General features: G+C 49.6%; 1 protein-coding gene across 1 annotated transcript in view; it reads left to right on the forward strand.

The window, feature by feature from the left end:
• The first annotated feature begins 206 nt into the window (after nucleotides 1-206).
• Nucleotides 207-19316, forward strand: part of LOC128698184 (homeobox protein OTX2-like) — a 265674-nt gene continuing 246564 nt past the window's right edge. Inside the window, exon 1 of the mRNA XM_070098638.1 lies at nucleotides 207-423. The gene's annotated coding sequence lies outside the window, so the exon portion shown is untranslated. The remainder of the gene's footprint in view (nucleotides 424-19316) is intronic.

The raw sequence follows: 19316 nt of genomic DNA on the forward strand, positions 1-19316 counted from the left end.
CTCTCACCTCTCTCCTCCTCCTCCTCTCCCTCTTCCCCCTGCGCGCTTACACTCATTAATTCCGCTACGTCAGCAGTGGCTCCTCCCTCGGCAACTATTGGCCGGCGCTACGAAGAGCCTTCCAATGCGGAGCATCGCAGCGCGGTGGCGCCGCCCAGGCTGTTATGCGCAGTTGAGTAATTTTCTGGCCTGACGTTAGGCAAGCCCCGCCTAAGGGCTGCTTTATGCTGAATATGTTTGAGCTATTGAAAACTTTCCCCGCGTCTCTCTTTCAATTCTAGCAAGTTTTAATACTGCCGGAGTCAGGCCTAAGCCTCTGTAAAGTTACAATCGAGGAAAAAACAGAACGGCCGTAAGTTTAAGGTGTGTGTGGAAGAGTACGTGTGTCCGCCTCAGCCTCCAGAGAGGGACTTCCACGCCAAGGTAAGTGTCTGTCTCACACACACAATAATACACTCCAAGACTCAGTCTGATTCTTATTTGGGGAAGCTTACGATTGGCCAAGCTTGTGAATCTCAGATAATCTTGCCCTAATCAGCTTTGTGACATTTTTAAGACTTAGATATTATCGTTGGCGAGCGTGCGGCCTAGCTGCGTGGGGCGCTGGGGGTATCGTGTGTGTTGTCTTAGTGCCCAGAGCTGTGTGGGGAGCTGGGGGCATCGTGGCTCCCAGGACAGAGCTGTGTGTGGCGCTGGAGGTATCGTGGCTCCCAGGACAGAGCTGTGTGTGGCGCTGGGGGTATCGTGTCAACGAGACCAGAGCTATGGGGCGCTAGGGGCATCGTGTCTATGAGATCAGAGCTGTGTGTATGCTGCTGGGGGTATCGTGTCTACGAGGCCAGAGCTGTGTGTGGCGCTGGGGGCATCGTGTCTACGAGGCCAGAGCTATGGGGCGCTGGGGGTATCGTGTCTACGAGACCAGAGCTGTGTGTGGCGCTGGGGGTATCGTGTCAACGAGGCCAGAGCCATGAGGCGCTGGGGGCATGGTGTCTACGAGACCAGAGCTGTGTGTGTGCTGCTGGGGGTATCGTGTATACGATACGAGTGCTGTGTGTGACGCTGGGATATCGTGTCTACGAGGCCAGAGCTGTGTGGCGCTGGAGATATCGTGTCTACGACGCCAGAGTTATGGGACACTGGGGGTATCGTGTCTACGAGGCCAGAGCTGAGTGGCGCTGAGGGTATCGTGTCTACGAGGCCAGAGCCGTGTGTGACGCTGGGATATCGTGTCTACGAGGCCAGAGCTGTGTGTGACGCTGGGATATCGTGTCTACGAGGCCAGAGCTGTGTGTGATGCTGGGGTATCGTGTCTATAAGGCCGGAGCTGTGTGGCACTGAGGGTATCGTGTGTACGAAGCCAGAGCTGTGTGTGACGCTGAGGGTACCGTGTGTACGAGGCCAGAGCTGTGTGTGATGCTGGAGGTATCGTGTCTACGAGACCAGAGCTGTGTGTGATGTTGGAGGTATCGTGTCTACGAGACCAGAGGTGTGTGTGATGCTGGAGGTATCGTGTCTACGAGACCAGAGCTGTGTGTGGCGCTGGGGGTATCGTGTCAACGAGGCCAGAGCCATGAGGCGCTGGGGGGCATCGTGTCTACGAGACCAGAGCTGTGTGTGTGCTGCTGGGGGCATCGTGTCTACGAGGCCAGAGCTGTGTGTGGCGCTGGGGGTATCGTGTCTACGAGGCCAGAGTTATGGGACGCTGGGGGCATCGTGTCTACGAGACCAGAGCTGCGTGTGTGCTGCTTGGGGTATCGTGTATACGAGACCAGAGCTGTGTGTGGCGCTGAGGTATCGTGTCTACGAGACCAGAGGTGTGTGTGGCGCTGAGGTATCGTGTCTACGAGACCAGAGCTGTGTGTGATGCTGGAGGTATCGTGTCTACGAGACCAGAGGTGTGTGTGATGCTGGAGGTATCGTGTCTACGAGACCAGAGGTGTGTGTGTGATGCTGGAGGTATCGTGACTACGAGACCAGAGGTGTGTGTGATGTTGGAGGTATCGTGTCTACGAGACCAGAGCTGTGTGTGGCGCTGGAAGTATTGTCTGTGTGGTCTACATGCCCAGAACTGCAGCTGTTAAGCAGAGGAACAGCGCTGTGATGCCGCTGGTGCTGCTGCTGCTGAACACGGGAACATTGTTGTGGTGCTGCTGTTGTTGCTGCTGTTACTACTGTTGGATACGGGAACAGCGTCATGCTGCTGCTGTTACTGTTACTACTGTTGGACACGTAGCAGTACTGTAGTGCTTTTGCTACTGGTGCTGTTTGACTTGAGAACCGTGCTGCGGTGCTATTACTGCTGCTGTACACGGTAGAAGTGCTCTAGTGCTGCTGTTGCTGTTGCTGCTGCTGCTGCTGCTGCTGCTGCTGGGCACTGGTGCTTCAGCTGTAGAACACAGCTGCTGTTGTTGTTCCTGGTGGACATGGGAACAGTGCTACTGCTACTGTCACTGCTGGTCAGGGAAACTGCTGCAGCGGCTGCTGTTGCTAAACACAGGAACAGCTCTGCTGCTGATCAAGGAACAGTTTTTCCGTTGCTGAACATAGGAACAATGCTGCTGCTGTTGGACACGGAAAGTCTGCTGCTGCTGCTGCTGTTGGACAAGGAAAGCATGCTGCTGATGCTGCTGCTGTTGGACACGGAAAGTCTGCTGCTGCTGCTGCTGCTGTTGGACACGGAAAGCATGCTGCTCCTGCTGATGGACACGGAAAGCATGCTGCTCCTGCTGATGGACACGGGAAGCATGCTGCTCCTGCTGTTGGACACGGGAAGCATGCTGCTTCTGCTGATGGACACGGGAAGCATGCTGCTCCTGCTGATGGACACGGGAAGCATGCTGCTCCTGCTGTTGGACACGGGAAGCATGCTGCTCGTGCTGTTGGACACGGGAAGCATGCTGCTCCTGCTGTTGGACACGGGAAGCATGCTGCTCCTGCTGTTGGACACGGGAAGCATGCTGCTCCTGCTGATGGACACGGGAAGCATGCTGCTCCTGCTGTTGGACACGGGAAACATGCTGCTCCTGCTGTTGGACACGGGAAGCATGCTGCTCCTGCTGTTGGACACGGGAAGCATGCTGCTCCTGCTGTTGGACACGGGAAGCATGCTGCTCCTGCTGTTGGACACGGGAAGCATGCTGCTCCTGCTGATGGACACGGAAAGCATGCTGCTCCTGCTGTTGGACACGGGAAGCATGCTGCTCCTGCTGTTGGACACGGGAAGCATGCTGCTCCTGCTGATGGACACGGAAAGCATGCTGCTCCTGCTGTTGGACACGGGAAGCATGCTGCTCCTGCTGTTGGACACGGGAAGCATGCTGCTCCTGCTGATGGACACGGGAAGCATGCTGCTCCTGCTGTTGGACACGGGAAGCATGCTGCTCCTGCTGTTGGACACGGGAAGCATGCTGCTCCTGCTGATGGACACGGGAAGCATGCTGCTCCTGCTGATGGACACGGGAAGCATGCTGCTCCTGCTGTTGGACACGGGAAGCATGCTGCTCCTGCTGTTGGACACGGGAAGCATGCTGCTCCTGCTGATGGACACGGGAAGCATGCTGCTCCTGCTGATGGACACGGGAAGCATGCTGCTCCTGCTGATGGACACGGGAAGCATGCTGCTCCTGCTGATGGACAAGGGAAGCATGCTGCTCCTGCTGATGAACACGGAAAGCACTGGGATGGACACGCATGCTGCTCCTGCTGATGGACACGGGAAGCATGACACGGGAAGCATGCTGCTCCTGCTGATGGACACGGGAAGCATGCTGCTCCTGCTGTTGGACACGGGAAGCATGCTGCTCCTGCTGTTGGACTGCTGCTCCTGCTGTTGGACACGGGAAGCATGCTGCTCCTGCTGATGGACACGGGAAGCATGCTGCTCCTGCTGTTGGACACGGGAAGCATGCTGCTCCTGCTGATGGACACGGGAAGCATGCTGCTCCTGCTGTTGGACACGGGAAGCATGCTGCTCCTGCTGTTGGACACGGGAAGCATGCTGCTCCTGCTGTTGGACACAGTAACAGCATTGCTGCTGTTGGATACAGAAAAATAGCTGCTACTGCTGCTGTTGCTACTCTCTTGCTGAACACGGATACAGTGCAGCTGCTGCCGTTGCTGCTTCTGCTGTTGCAGAACAATGCTGCTTCTGTTACGGAATAGGGAAGCGATGCTGCTATTACGGAGCAGAGAAAGAATGCTTTTACTGTTACTGCTGTTGCTACTGCTGCTGTTGCTACTGCTGCCTCCTCACACACTCGATCAACACTGATCCTGGGCTCTTGGGACCTGTCTTACTGACAGTGCTTGTCACAACGTGTATGAAGCCTCCACCACTACCTCATCCTTGTATGAAGCCTCCACCACTAACTCATCCTTGTATGAAGCCTCCACCACTACCTAAGCCTTGTATGAAGCCTCCACCACAACCTCAGCCTTGTATGAAGACTCCACCACTAACTCATCCTTGTATGAAGCCTCCACCTCTACCTCATCCTTGTATGAAGCCTCCACCACTACCTAAGCCTTGTATGAAGCCTCCACCACAACCTCAGCCTTGTATGAAGCCTCCACCTCTACCTCATCCTTGTATGAAGCCTCCACCACAACCTCAGCCTTGTATGAAGCCTCCACCACAACCTCAGCCTTGTATGAAGCGTCCACTACTACCACATCCTTGTATGAAGCCTCCACCACTAACACATCCTTGTATGAAGCCTCCACCACTAACACATCCTTGTATGAAGCCTCCACCACTAACACATCCTTGTATGAAGCCTCCACCACTAACACATCCTTGTATGAAGCCTCCACCACTAACACAACCTTGTAAGAAGCCTCCACCACTAACTCATCCTTGTATGAAGCCTCCACCACTAACTCATCCTTGTATGAAGCCTCCACCACTAACTCATCCTTGTATGAAGCCTCGACCACTACCTCATCTTGTATGAAGCCTCCACCACTACCTCATTCTTGTATGAAGCCTCCACCACTAACTCATCCTTGTATGAAGCCTCCACCACTACCTCATCCTTGTATGAAGCCTCCACCACTACCTCATCCTTGTATGAAGCCTCCACCACTACCTCATCCTTGTATGAAGCCTCCACCACTACCTCATCCTTGTATGAAGCCTCCACCACTAACTCATCCTTGTATGAAGCCTCCACCACTACCTCATCCTTGTATGAAGCCTCCACCACTACCTCATCCTTGTATGAAGCCTCCACCACTACCTCATCCTTGTATGAAGCCTCCACCACTACCTCATCCTTGTATGAAGCCTCCACCACTACCTCATCCTTGTATGAAGCCTCCACCACTAACTCATCCTTGTATGAAGCCTCCACCACTACCTCATTCTTGTATGAAGCCTCCACCACTACCTCATCCTTGTATGAAGCCTCCACCACTAACTCATCCTTGTATGAAGCCTCCACCACTACCTCATCCTTGTATGAAGCCTCCACCACTACCTAAGCCTTGTATGAAGCCTCCACCACTAACTCTTCCTTGTATGAAGCCTCCACCACTACTTAAGCCTTGTATGAAGCCTCCACCACTAACTCCTCCTTGTATGAAGCCTCCACCACTACCTAAGCCTTGTATGAAGCCTCCACCACTAACTCCTCCTTGTATGAAGCCTCCACCACTACCTAAGCCTTGTATGAAGCCTCCACCACTAACTCATCCTTGTATGAAGCCTCCACCACTACTTAAGCCTTGTATGAAGCCTCCACCACTAACTCATCCTTGTATGAAGCCTCCACCACTACTTAAGCCTTGTATGAAGCCTCCACCACTAACTCATCCTTGTATGAAGCCTCCACCACTAACTCATCCTTGTATGAAGCCTCCACCACTACCTCATCCTTGTATGAAGCCTCCACCACTACCTCATCCTTGTATGAAGCCTCCGCCACTACCTCATCCTTGTATGAAGCCTCCGCCACTACCTCATTCTTGTATGAAGCCTCCACCACTACCTCATCATTGTATGAAGCCTCCGCCACTACCTCATCCTTGTATGAAGCCTCCGCCACTACCTCATCCTTGTATGAAGCCTCCGCCACTACCTCATCCTTGTATGAAGCCTCCGCCACTACCTCATTCTTGTATGAAGCCTCCACCACTACCTCATCCTTGTATGAAGCCTTCACCACTACCTAAGCCTTGTATGAAGCCTCCACCACTACCTCATTCTTGTATGAAGCCTCCACCACTACCTCATCCTTGTATGAAGCCTCCACCACTACCTAAGCCTTGTATGAAGCCTCCACCACTACCTCATTCTTGTATGAAGCCTCCACCACTACCTCATCCTTGTATGAAGCCTCCACCACTACCTAAGCCTTGTATGAAGCCTCCACCACTACCTCATCCTTGTATGAAGCCTCCACCACTACCTAAGCCTTGTATGAAGCCTCCGCCACTACCTCATTCTTGTATGAAGCCTCCACCACTACCTCATCCTTGTATGAAGCCTCCACCACTACCTAAGCCTTGTATGAAGCCTCCACCACTACCTCATTCTTGTATGAAGCCTCCACCACTACCTCATCCTTGTATGAAGCCTCCACCACTACCGAAGCCTTGTATGAAGCCTCCACCACTACCTCATCCTTGTATGAAGCCTCCACCACTACCTAAGCCTTGTATGAAGCCTCCGCCACTACCTCATTCTTGTATGAAGCCTCCACCACTACCTCATCCTTGTATGAAGCCTCCACCACTACCTAAGCCTTGTATGAAGCCTCCACCACTACCTCAGCCTTGTATGAAGCCTCCACCACTACCTCTTCCTTGTATGAAGCCTCCACCACTACCTCATCCTTGTATGAAGCCTCCACCACTACCTCATCCTTGTATGAAGCCTCCACCACTACCTCATCCTTGTATGAAGCCTCCACCACTACCTCATCCTTGTATGAAACCTCCACCACTACCTCATCCTTGTATGAAGCCTCCACCACTACCTCAGCCTTGCATGAAGCCTCCACCACTACCTCATCCTTGTATGAAGCCTCCACCACTACCTCAGCCTTGCATGAAGCCTCCACCACTACCTCATCCTTGTATGAAGCCTCCACCACTACCTCATCCTTGTATGAAGCCTCCACCACTACCTCATCCTAGTATGAAGCCTCCACCACTACCTCATCCTTGTATGAAACCTCCACCACTACCTCATCCTTGTATGAAGCCTCCACCACTACCTCAGCCTTGTATGAAGCCTCCACCACTACCTCATCCTTGTATGAAGCCTCCACCACTACCTCAGCCTTGTATGAAGCCTCCACCACTACCTCAGCCTTGTATGAAGCCTCCACCACTACCTCATCCTAGTATGAAGCCTCCACCACTACCTCTTCCTTGTATGAAGCCTCCACCACTACCTCATCCTTGTATGAAGCCTCCACCACTACCTCTTCCTTGTATGAAGCCTCCACCACTACCTCATCCTTGTATGAAGCCTCCACCACTACCTCGTCCTTGTATGAAGCCTCCACCACTACCTCATCCTTGTATGAAGCCTCCACCACTAACTCATCCTTGTATGAAGCCTCCACCACTACCTCGTCCTTGTATGAAGCCTCCACCACTACCTCAGCTTTGTATGAAGCCTCCACCACTACCTCAGCCTTGTACGAAGCCTCCACCACTAACTCATCCTTGTATGAAGCCTCCACCACTACCTCATCCTTGTATGAAGCCTCCACCACTACCTCAGCCTTGTATGAAGCCTCCACCACTAACTCAGCCTTGTATGAAGCCTCCACCACTACCTCATCCTAGTATGAAGCCTCCACCACTACCTCATCCTTGTATGAAGCCTCCACCACTACCTCATCCTTGTATGAAGCCTCCACCACTACCTCAGCCTTGTATGAAGCCTCCACCACTACCTCTTCCTTGTATGAAGCCTCCACCACTACCTCTTCCTTGTAAGAAGCCTCCACCACTACCTCTTCCTTGTATGAAGCCTCCACCACTACCTCAGCCTTGTATGAAGCCTCCACCACTACCTCAGCCTTGTATGAAGCCTCCACCACTACCTCTTCCTTGTATGAAGCCTCCACCACTACCTCTTGTAAGAAGCCTCCACCACTACCTCTTCCTTGTATGAAGCCTCCACCACTACCTCAGCCTTGTATGAAGCCTCCACCACTACCTCAGCCTTGTATGAAAGTCTTCGATTGAATTTAAGGTTATCAGGTGCTCTCTAAAGTGGTTAGGTGCTCTTTGAGATATATACACACACACACACACACACACACACACACACACACACACACACACACACACACACACACACACAGATATATATATATATATATATATATATATATATATATATATATATATATATATATATATATATATATATAATCCTAGGTAGTAGGTTGGTAGACAGCAACCACCCAGGGAGGTACTACCGTCCTGCCAAGTGAGTGTGAAACGAAAGCCTGTTATTGCTCTATATGATGGTAGGACTGCTGACGTCTTTTTTTTTTTCTGGCTCATAAACATGCAAGATTTCAGGTACGTCTTGTTATTTCTACTTACACTTTGGTCACACTACACGTGCACGTACAATCATATATATACACACCCCTCTGGGTTTTCTTCTATTTTCTTACTAGTTCTTGTTTTTATTTCTTTTCCCTTATCTCCATGGAGAAGTGGAACAGAACCTCCTCTCCTGTATACATTACTAAAGTTAAAAAGAGAAAATTTTGTTTTTCTTTTCGGGCCACCCTGCCTCGGTGGGATACGGCCGGTGTGTTGGAATATATATATATATATATATAAATATATATATATATATATATATATATATATATATATATATATATATATATCGCTAGTGTTGACACCAGCGCTAGTGTTAATACCAGAGTTGGTGATGACACCAGCGCTAGTGTTGATATCAGCGCTAGTGTTGATGCCAGTTCTGATGTTGATACCAGCGCTGGTGTTGATACCAGCGCTGGTGTTGATACCAGCGATGGTGTTGATACCAGCGCTGGTGTTCATACCAGCTCTAGTGTTGATACCAGCGCTAGTGTTGATACCAGCGCTAGTGTTGATACCAGCGCTAGTGTTGATACCAGCACTAGTGTTGATACCAGCGCTAGTGTTGATACCAGCGCTAGTGTTGATACCAGCGCTAGTGTTGATACCAGCGCTAGTGTTGATACCAGCGCTAGTGTTGATACCAGCACTAGTGTTGATACCAGCGCCAGTGTTGACACCAGCGCTAGTGTTGATACCAGCGCTAGTGTTGATATCAACGCTAGTGTTGATACCAGCGCTGGTGTTCATACCAGCGCTAGTGTTGATACCAGCGCTAGTGTTGATACCAGCGCCAGTGTTGACACCAGCGCTAGTGTTGATACCAGCGCTAGTGTTGATGCTAGTGTTGATACCAGCGCTAGTGTTGATGCTAGTGTTGACACCAGCGCTATTGTTGATACCAGCGCTAGTGTTGATACCAGCGCTAGTGTTGATACCAGCGCTAGTGTTGATACCAGCGCTAGTGTTGACACCAGCGCTAGTGTTGATACCAGCGCTAGTGTTGATACCAGCGCTAGTGTTGATACCAGCGCTAGTGTTGATGCTAGTGTTGATACCAGCCCTAGTGTTGATACCAGCGCTAATGTTGACACCAGCACTAGTGTTGATACCAGCACTAGTGTTGATATCAGCGCTAGTGTTGACACCACCGCTAGTGTTGACACCAGCGCTAGTGATACCAGCGCTAGTGTTGACACCAGCGCTAGTGCTGATACCAGCGCAAGTGTTGATACCAGCGCTACTGTTGATACCAGCGCTAGTGTTGACACGAGCACTAGTGTTGATACCAGGACTAATGTGATACCAGGGCTAGTGTTGACACGAGCGCTAGTGTTAATACCAGCGCTAGTGTTGATGCTAGTGTTGATACCAGCGCAAGTGTTGATACCAGCGATAGTGTTGATGCTAGTGTTGACACGAGCGCTAGTGTTATTACCAGCGCTAGTGTTGATGCTAGTGTTGATACCAGCCCTAGTGTTGATACCAGCGCTAGTGTTGACACCAGCGCCAGTGTTGATACCAGCGCTAATGTTGTTGCTAGTGTTGATACCAGCGCTAGTGTTGATACCAGCGATAGTGTTGATACCAGCGCTACTGTTGATACCAGCGCTAGTCTTGCTACCAGTGCTAGTGTTGATTCCAGCGCTAATGTTGATACCAGCGATAGCGTTGATACCAGCGCTACTGTTGATACCAGCCCTAGTGCTGATACCAGCACTATTGTTGATGCTAGTGTTGATACCAGCGCTAGTGTTGATACCAGTGTTGATACCAGTGTTGATACTAGCGTTCATACTAGCGCTAGTGTTGATACCAGCGATAGTGTTGATACCAGCGCTAGTGATGGTCATTCTGGCGGTTGGGCAAGAACAGTCTGTAATTGACAAACGTATCGAGCATTGATGTATACCTGTGTTGAGATGTTTCGCCCACGTTTTAAGCTTTTGTTTAATTTGATATAGAGGTGAATTTTATACTGGGGAGTGTTCCAGGCATGTGGAAGTGTAGGTGTTCAGTCCCTCAGTGTTGGTAGGTGTTCAGTCCCTCAGTGTTAGTAGGTGTTCAATCACTCAGTGTTGGTAGGTGTTCAGTCCCTCAGTGTTAGTAGGTGTTCAGTCCCTCAGAGTTAGCAGGTGTTCAATCCCTCAGTGTTGGTAGGTGTTCAATCCCTCAGTGTTGGTAGGTGTTCAGTCCCTCAGTGTTAGTAGGTGTTCAATCACTCAGTGTTGGTAGGTGTTCAATCCCTCAGTGTTGGTAGGTGTTCAATCCCTCAGTGTTGGTAGATGTTCAATCACTCAGTGTTGGTAGGTGTTCAATCCCTCAGTGTTGGTAGGTGTTCAATCCCTCAGTGTTGGTAGGTGTTCAATCACTCAGTGTTGGCAGGTGTTCAATCCCTCAGTGTTGGTAGGTGTTCAATCTCTCAGTGTTGGTAGGTGTTCAATCCCTCAGTGTTGGTAGGTGTTCAGTCCCTCAGAGTTAGCAGGTGTTCAATCCCTCAGTGTTGGTAGGTGTTCAATCCCTCAGTGTTGGTAGGTGTTCAGTCCTTCAGTGTTGGTAGGTGTTCAGTCCCTCAATGTTGGTAAGTGTTCAGTCCCTCAATGTTGGTAGGTGTTCAGTCCCCCACTGTTAGGAGTCAGTCTCTCAGTATTGGTAGGTGTTCAGTCCCCACTGTTAGGAGTCAGTCTCTCAGTATTGGTAGGTGTTCAGTCCCTCAGTGTTGGTAGGTGTTCAATCCCTCAAGTGTTAGTAGGTGTTCAGTCCCTCAGTGTTGGTAGGTGTTCAGTCCCTCAGTGTTGGTAGGTGTTCAGTCCCTCTGTGTTGGTAGGTGTTCAGTCTCTCAATATTGGTAGGTGTTAAGTCCCTCAATGTTCGTAGGTGTTCAGTCTCCCAGTGTTAGGTGTCAGTCCCACAATGTTGGTAGGTATTCAGTCCCTCAGTGTTGGTAGGTGTTTAGTCCCTCAGTGTTGGTAGGTGTTAAGTCCCTCACTGTTCGTAGGTGCTCAGTCCCTCAGCGTTGGTAGGTGTTCACTCCCTCAGCGTTGGTAGGTGTTCAATCCCTCAGTATTAGTAGATGTTCAATCCCTCAGCGTTAGTAAGTGTTCATTCCCTCAATGTTCGTAGGTGTTCAATCTTCCAGTGTTAGGTGTCAGTCCCTCAATGTTGGTAGGTGTTCATTTCCTCAGTGTTGGTAGGTGTTCAATCCCTCAGTGTTGGTAGGTGTTCAGTCCCTCAGTGTTGGTAGGTGCTCAGTCCCTCAGTGTTGGTAGGTGTTCAAACCCTCAGTGTTGGCAGGTGTTCAATCCCTCAGTGTTGGTAGGTGTTCAGTCCCTCAGTGTTGGTAGGTGCTCAGTCCCTCAGTGTTGGTAGGTGTTCAAACCCTCAGTGTTGGCAGGTGTTCAATCCCTCAGTGTTAGTAGGTGTTCAGTCCCTCAGTGTTAGTAGGTGTTCAGTCCCTCAATGTTGGTAAGTGTTCAGCCCTTCAGTGTTGGTAGGTGTTCAGCCCCTCAGTGTTGGTAGGTGTTCAGTCCTCCACTGTTAGGTGTCAGTCCCTCAATATTGGTAGGTGTTCAGGCCCTCAGTGTTGGTAGGTGTTTAGTCCCTCAATGTTCGTAGGTGTTCAGTCCCCCACTGTTGGGTGTCAGTCCCTCAATGTTGGTAGTTGTTCAATCCCTCAGTGTTGGTAGGTGTTCAGTCCCTCAGTGTTGGTAGGTGTTCAGTCCCTCAATGTTGGTAGGTGTTCACTCCCTCAGCGTTGGTAGGTGTTCAATCCCTCAGTATTAGTAGATGTTCAATCCCTCAGCGTTAGTAAGTGTTCATTCCCTCAATGTTCGTAGGTGTTCAATCTTCCAGTGTTAGGTGTTCAGTCCCTCAATGTTGGTAGGTGTTCAGTCCCTCAGTGTTGGTAGGTGTTCAGTCCCTCAGTGTTGGTAGGTGTTCAGTCCCTCAATGTTGGTAGGTGTTCATTTCCTCAGTGTTGGTAGGTGTTCAGTCCCTCAATGTTGGTAGGTGTTCAGTCCCTCAATGTTCGTTGGTATTCAGTCCCCCAGTGTTAGTTTTCAGTCCTTCAATGTTGGTAGGTGTTCAGTCCCTCAGTGTTGGTAGGTGTTCAGTCCCTCAGTGTTGGTAGGTGTTCAGCCCCTCAATGTTGGTAGGTGTTCAGTCCCTCAGTGTTGGTAGGTGTTCAGTCCCTCAGTGTTGGTAGATGTCCATTTCCTCAGTGTTGGTAGGTGTTCAATCCCTCAGTGATAGTAGGTGTTCAATCCCTCAGTGATAGTAGGTGTTCAATCCCTCAGTGTTGGTAGGTGTTCAGTCCCTCAGTGTTGGTAGGTGCTCAGTCCCTCAGCGTTAGTAGATGTTCAATCCCTCAGTGTTGGTAGGTGTTCAATCCCTCAATCTTAGAAGGTGTTCAATCCCTCAGTGTTCTTAGGTGTTCAGTCCCTCAGTGTTGGTAGGTGTTCAGTCCAACAGTGTTAGGTGTTCAGTCCCTCTTTTTTGGTAAGTGTTCAGTCCCTCAGTGGTAGTAGGTGTTGAGTCCCTCAGTGTTGGTAGGTGTTCAGTCCCTCAATATTGGTAGGTGTTCAATCCCTCAGTGTTGGTAGGTGTTCAGTCCCTCAATGTTGGTAGGTGTTCATTTCCTCAGTGTTGGTAGGTGATCAGTCCCTCAGTGTTGGTAGGTGTTCAATCCCTTAATGTTGGTAGGTGTTCGATCCCTCAGTGTTGGTAGGTGTTCGGTCCCTCAGTGTTTATAGGTGTTCGGTCCCTCAGTGTTGGAAGGTGTTCAGTCCCCTAGTGTTAAGTGTCGGTCCGTCAATATTGGTAGGTGTTCGGTCCCTCAGTGTTGGTAAGTGTTCAGTCCCCCAGTGTTAGGTGCCAGTCCCTCAATATTGGTAGGTGTTCGGTCCCTCAGTGTTGGTAGGTGTTCAGTCCCCCAGTGTTAGGTGTCAGTCACTCAATATTGGTAGGCGTTCGATCCCTCAGTGTTGATAGGTGTTCGGTCCCTCAGTGTTTATAGGTGTTCGGTCCCTCAGTGTTGGTAGGTGTTCAGTCCCCCAGTGTTAGGTGCCAGTCCCTCAATATTGGTAGGTGTTCGGTCCCTCAGTGTTGGTAGGTGTTCAGTCCCTCAATGTTGGTAGGTGTTCGGGCCCTCAGTGTTGGTAGGTATTCGGGCCCTCAGTGTTGGTAGATGTTCGGTCCCTCAGTGTTGGTAGGTGTTCGGTCCCTCAGTGTTGGTAGGTGTTCGGTCCCTCAGTGTTGATAGAAAGTTATCAGTTTCTAGTGGATTCTCTTGGCTGTTTCATCAGTCACTGCACCTAGGGACACCACATCGGTCGAGAGGTTCCCATGTGTCACCTAAGTGTTGAATTTGCACCTGTGTCACTGCCTTCAGATTCCCGTTTCTCATCACCTCCACAGTCCCCCACAATCCTTCCACAATTCTCCCACAATTCCCTCCACAATCCTTTCACAATACCTCCATAAGTCTCCACACAATATCTCCACAATCCCTCATAATCCCTCCACAGTCCCCCACAATTCCCACACAGTCCCTCACAATCTCTACAAAATTCCTTCACAATCCCCACCTCACAATTCCACAACCCCACAGTTACCTAGAATTCCCCCACAATTTCAACACAATAACCCCCAACAGTTCCCCCACAATTCCCTTTCAATCCACCACACTCTTCCCCACAAATTCCCCACAAACCCCTTCAGTGTTTTCATAATTCTCCCCGACTCCTTTACAATGCCCCCACAATCTTCCACAATGCCCCACAGTTCTCCCACACTTTCCCCACAATCTCCCACAATCCCCCACAATTCATCTAAAATTCTCCCACGATTCTCCACAATCACCCACAATTCCTCCACAAGCCCCTACGATCCTTCCGCAAATCCCCCACAATTCTTCCCAATCCCCACAATTTTTCCACAATCCCCCAATCTCCCACAATTCCCCACACAATCCCTCCACAATTCCCCCAAATCTCCTACAATTTCCCCCACAATCCCTTACAATTCCTCCACAATTCTCTGCAAATCTCCCACAATCCCTCCACAATCTCTCCATAATTCCTCCCAAATCCCCCACAATTCCTCCACAATTACCCCACAATCCCCCACAATCCCCCACAGTCCCTCCACAATTACCCTCAAATCCCTTACAATCCCTCCACAATTCCCTCCTAATCCCCCACAATTCCTCCACAATTTCCGCCACAATCCCTCCACAATTCCCCAAAATCCCCCACAATTCCTCCACAATTCCCCTACAATCCCCCACAACCCCCACAATCCCCCACAATCCCTCCACAATCCCCACAGTTCCATCACAATCCCTCCACAATCCCTCACAATCCCCCCACAATCCCTCACAATCCCCCACAATCTCCCCACAATCCCCCCACATTCCCCCAATCCCCCACAATCCCCCACAATCCCCCCTCAATCCCCCCACAATCCCCCACAATCCCCCCACAATCCCCCCACAATCCCACTAAAATCCCCCACAATCCCCCACAATCCCCCACAATCCCCCACAATCCCCCTCAATCCCCACAATCCCCCCACAATCCCCCACAATCCCCCCACAATCCCACTAAAATCCCCCACAATCCCCCACAATCCCCCACAATCCCCCACAAACCCCCCTCAATCCCCACAATCCCCCCACAATCCCCCCACAATCCCCCCACAATCCCCCACAATCCCCCACAATCCCCCCTCAATCCCCACAATCCCCCCTCAATCCCCACAATCCCCCACAATCCCCCACAATCCCCCACAATCCCCCACAATCCCCCCACAATCTCCCCGGCAAGAAAAACATTGAACAAAATTTATGCAAATTTGTAATGCGTGAAATTTTAATTTTGCTCCGAAATTAGTGAAGCAAAAACAGAGCAGAAGCCGCTCTTACTGGGACGACGTTTCGCTCATTGTGGAGCTCTACGGTGGAGCTCTATTGTGTGGAGCTTTGTGTTAGAGCTTTGCGTGGTCTGTGGTAGAGCTTTGCTGCGTTAGAGCTCGACTGTGGTAGAGTTTTGTGTGATAGAGCTCTAATGTGGAAGAGCTATGTGTGGTAGAGCTTTGTGTGGTAGAGCTTTTTGTGGTAGAGCTTTACTGTGGTAAAGCTGTGTGTAGTAGAGCTGTACTGTGCGAAACTCTTTGATAGTGCTCCACTCTGTGTTGAAGCTCTGTGATAGAACTGTATAGGGCTCTGTAGAAAACCTCCATTTCGTTGCATCTACACTGACCTAGACTCTAGCATCCACTGGATGGATAAATGATGCACAATAAACTAGCCACTAACCCTTGCCGAGTTGTATTTGCGGGTTTCCAGACTGTTGCTGGACCTGACGCGTTTTGGTGGCCTTTTTCACTCCCCTGGCATCCCGCACTGGTCAGGGATGTCATTAACAGTGTTAGCAATGTTAGTCTTAATAGTTCTGAAGAAATTCACTGTTTGTGTGTGTGTGTGTGTGTGTGTGTGTGTGTGTGTGTGTGTGTGTGTGTGTGTGTGTGTGTGTGTGTGTGTGTGTGTGTGTGTGTGTGTGTATGTGTATGTGTGTGTGTGTGTGTGTGTGTGTGTGTGTGTGTGTGTGTGTATGTGTGTATGTGTATGTATGTGTGTGTGTGTGTGTGTGTGTGTGTATGTGTGTGTGTGTGTAGCGGGAGGCCTGTGAATTCAGCAGCCTGTAAATGTTAGTTGAGTGGTCTTTTTATGTTGAGTGATCTGTTTATATTAGTCGAGTGGTCTGTTTGTTAGTTGAGTGGTCTGTTTATGTTGGGCGGCATCACCACTTCACTAGCAACAGTAGCAGCACTAACAACATAAGCAACAGAAACAATACCACCAGTAGCTACTTGTTGCAGGCTGCGACTTAGACCTATAGTGTACAGTAGGCTGCGACTTAGACCTATAGTGTACAGTAGGCTGCGACTTAGACCTATAGTGTACAGTAGGCTGCGACTTAGACCTATAGTGTACAGTAGGCTGCGACTTAGACCTATAGTGTACAGTAGGCTGTAACTAAACCTATAGTATAGGCTGCTGAACACGTGTATATATACAAGGCAATGGACTGGCCTAGAGCAGTCATGTGGGTTAGGACCAGGTGGAGAAGGAAGGAGGGAGGGAAACAGGGAGGGAAGGAAGAATATAGGAACAGAATATGGGAGAGAGGGAGGGAAGGAGAGAACTAGGAAATGCAGGAGAAACATAAAGAAAAAGGAAGTGCACAAGAGAATGAGGCAGCGAAGGCAGGAGTGTTATAATTGATTACACTAAGTTTACAGGTATTACTTGGCCAGGCCAGCCTTCGTGGCCAGGTATTACTTGGCCAGGCCAGCCTTCCTGGCCTCAGTCTGGCTGGTAATAAATTCGTGTAAGAATCCATCATTTCCACTCAGTATAACTTTGAAGAATAAAAAGGCACAATACCCTCCAGGTAGGTAGGATACCATGACTGGAACTATGTACAAACAACCTCGTACATAATGACCCAAGTCGGACCGAAGCGTCGTCGTGTCATTGTCCTATATGCGGGTTATTTGCGTAACATAAGCGTGGCTTACTACCTTGGAGCTTAAGCGCTTTTTTAAGTATATAGAGAGGCCAACAGAAACTTAAAAAATAAAATCGGGATCTTTATTATTAATAAAAGATCTGAGATACGTAATGTACATTTATAATAATGTTATTGTGATAACTGAAATCCGGAGTCATCAGTGTATAAGGATTTTTTAAGCCCACCGGCCGTCTTCCACCGAGGTGACCTAAAAAAGAAAAACGAAAGCTTTTTTTAAATTGAATAATGTATACAGGAGAAGGAGTTACTAGCTCCTTGCTCCCGGCACATTAAATGGTTATAAATAGCCATAATTTTTAAAGGGTTGGACCGGTAAGCCAGTGGAAGACCTCGGTCAGATGACCAAAAGCTTCAACGGCGGGTCATCATCTAAGACCCGCGTCAGGAAACACTTGTCCTGTTTCCTGACGAATCTTACCTAACCTCTTAGTAGCCTTTTACGACACGCAGGGCTTACGGAGGAAGAATTCTTTCCCACTTCCCCATGGAGTGAATAAGGAAATATTAGAATTGATCTCAAGTTGTGTGTACAAAGACAAACACCTTAAGGATGCCACAGACACGTTGGTGTACAAAAGTGCTGTGTGGTACTAGCAGACACCGAACAGAATAGAAGACTGATAAACATGTCACCAGATAAATAAGTCCTAACATGATAGAGGATGAAGCACAGTTTTAAACAAAAGATGAACCAGATCGCCAAAGAGCAATGAGCAGTGGAGAGCAGGTGAAAACAGCACAACAGCGGTCCAGGACACAGAGACACAAATACGATCTAACTGGGTCTACAACTTGTCCTCTTAAAACTGGTAAAAATCTCAGATTAATGAATCTGAATTCGGGAACGACAGTGATCTGTCTGAGACAGATCAAAATTTAGAATCGGGAACAGAAATTCAAATTTTACTAATTCTAAACACAACTCTGGGAAGATGACCGGGTCACCATCTGGAGAAGACCCGGGCCGGCAGTACCGGCGAATCTACAACAGAACATCTGAGAACATAATTCTACAGAAAAGATGTGAGTCTCGGATCACCACAGAAAACACACACTACGAAAATGTCTCAAAAACAGCCCGAAAGGTTAGCAAGGAATAGCAGACAGCAGGTGCTGTCTGCTGTGTGAGAGAGCGAGGGTATGTACACACAGCTGGAAGTAAGGCACCAAGCGAACTCCATGAATTACCCACAATGCAGCAGAACAAGGGAACGAACGTAATTAGCGGTGTCAGAGCAAAGGCACAGCCAGTAGCAACAGTTGGTGCCGGTGTGGACACCATTGGAAGAACCACAAACATCCTGCCTATTAACTGAAATAAATATTAAAGAAATAATACTTTCATATATTTTCGTTTCATTTATAATCGAGAATAAGCATAATATAATATTAAATATTACACATAAAAAATGTATAAAATACTTAATGATTATTGAAATTAACTGTCGAGGCATGATTAGGAGGGAGGGAGGGAGGGAGAGACAGAAAGAGGGAGGGAGAGCCCGGAGCTGTATCCGAGTTGAGGAATTTGGAGGGGAGGGTAAGGGAGGATAGGAGAGTGGAGGACTGGAGTGGGTGGGGGATGACGAGGAGGGAGGGAGGGAGAGAGGGAAGGAGAGAGGGAGCGAGGGAAGTAGAGAGGGAAGGAGAGAGAGGGAGGGAAGGAGAGAGAGGGAGGGAAGGAGAGGGAGGGAGGGAAGGAGAGAGAGGGAGGGAAGGAGGAAGAGAGGGAAGGAGAGAGAGGGAGGGAAGGAGACAGAGGGAGGGAAGGAGGGAGAGGGAGAGAAAGAGGGAGGGAGGGAGGGAAGGAGAGAGAGGGAGGGAAGGAGAGAGAGGGAGGGAAGGAGAGAGAGGGAGGGAAGGAGAGAGAGGGAGGGAAGGAGAGAGGGAGGGAAGGATAGAGGGAGGGAAGGAGAGAGGGAACGAGGGAGGAAGGGATTGAAATAACATCAGTAATATCGCCATCAGCATCACATTAGACGTTCATCGATGTGCTGGAACAAAAGTGAACCAAAGACAGTGAAAAGAAGGAAGAAGAAGAGAAGGAAAAGAAGCAGGAGGAAGAGGAGGACGAGGGGGAGTGGGAGGAGGAAGAAGTGATGACATCACTTCCGGGGAATGTCGGAGATATCACTTACCTGGAAT

This window comes from Cherax quadricarinatus, chromosome 63 (assembly GCF_038502225.1).
Source record: "Cherax quadricarinatus isolate ZL_2023a chromosome 63, ASM3850222v1, whole genome shotgun sequence".
NCBI classification, from domain to species: Eukaryota; Metazoa; Arthropoda; class Malacostraca; order Decapoda; family Parastacidae; genus Cherax; species Cherax quadricarinatus.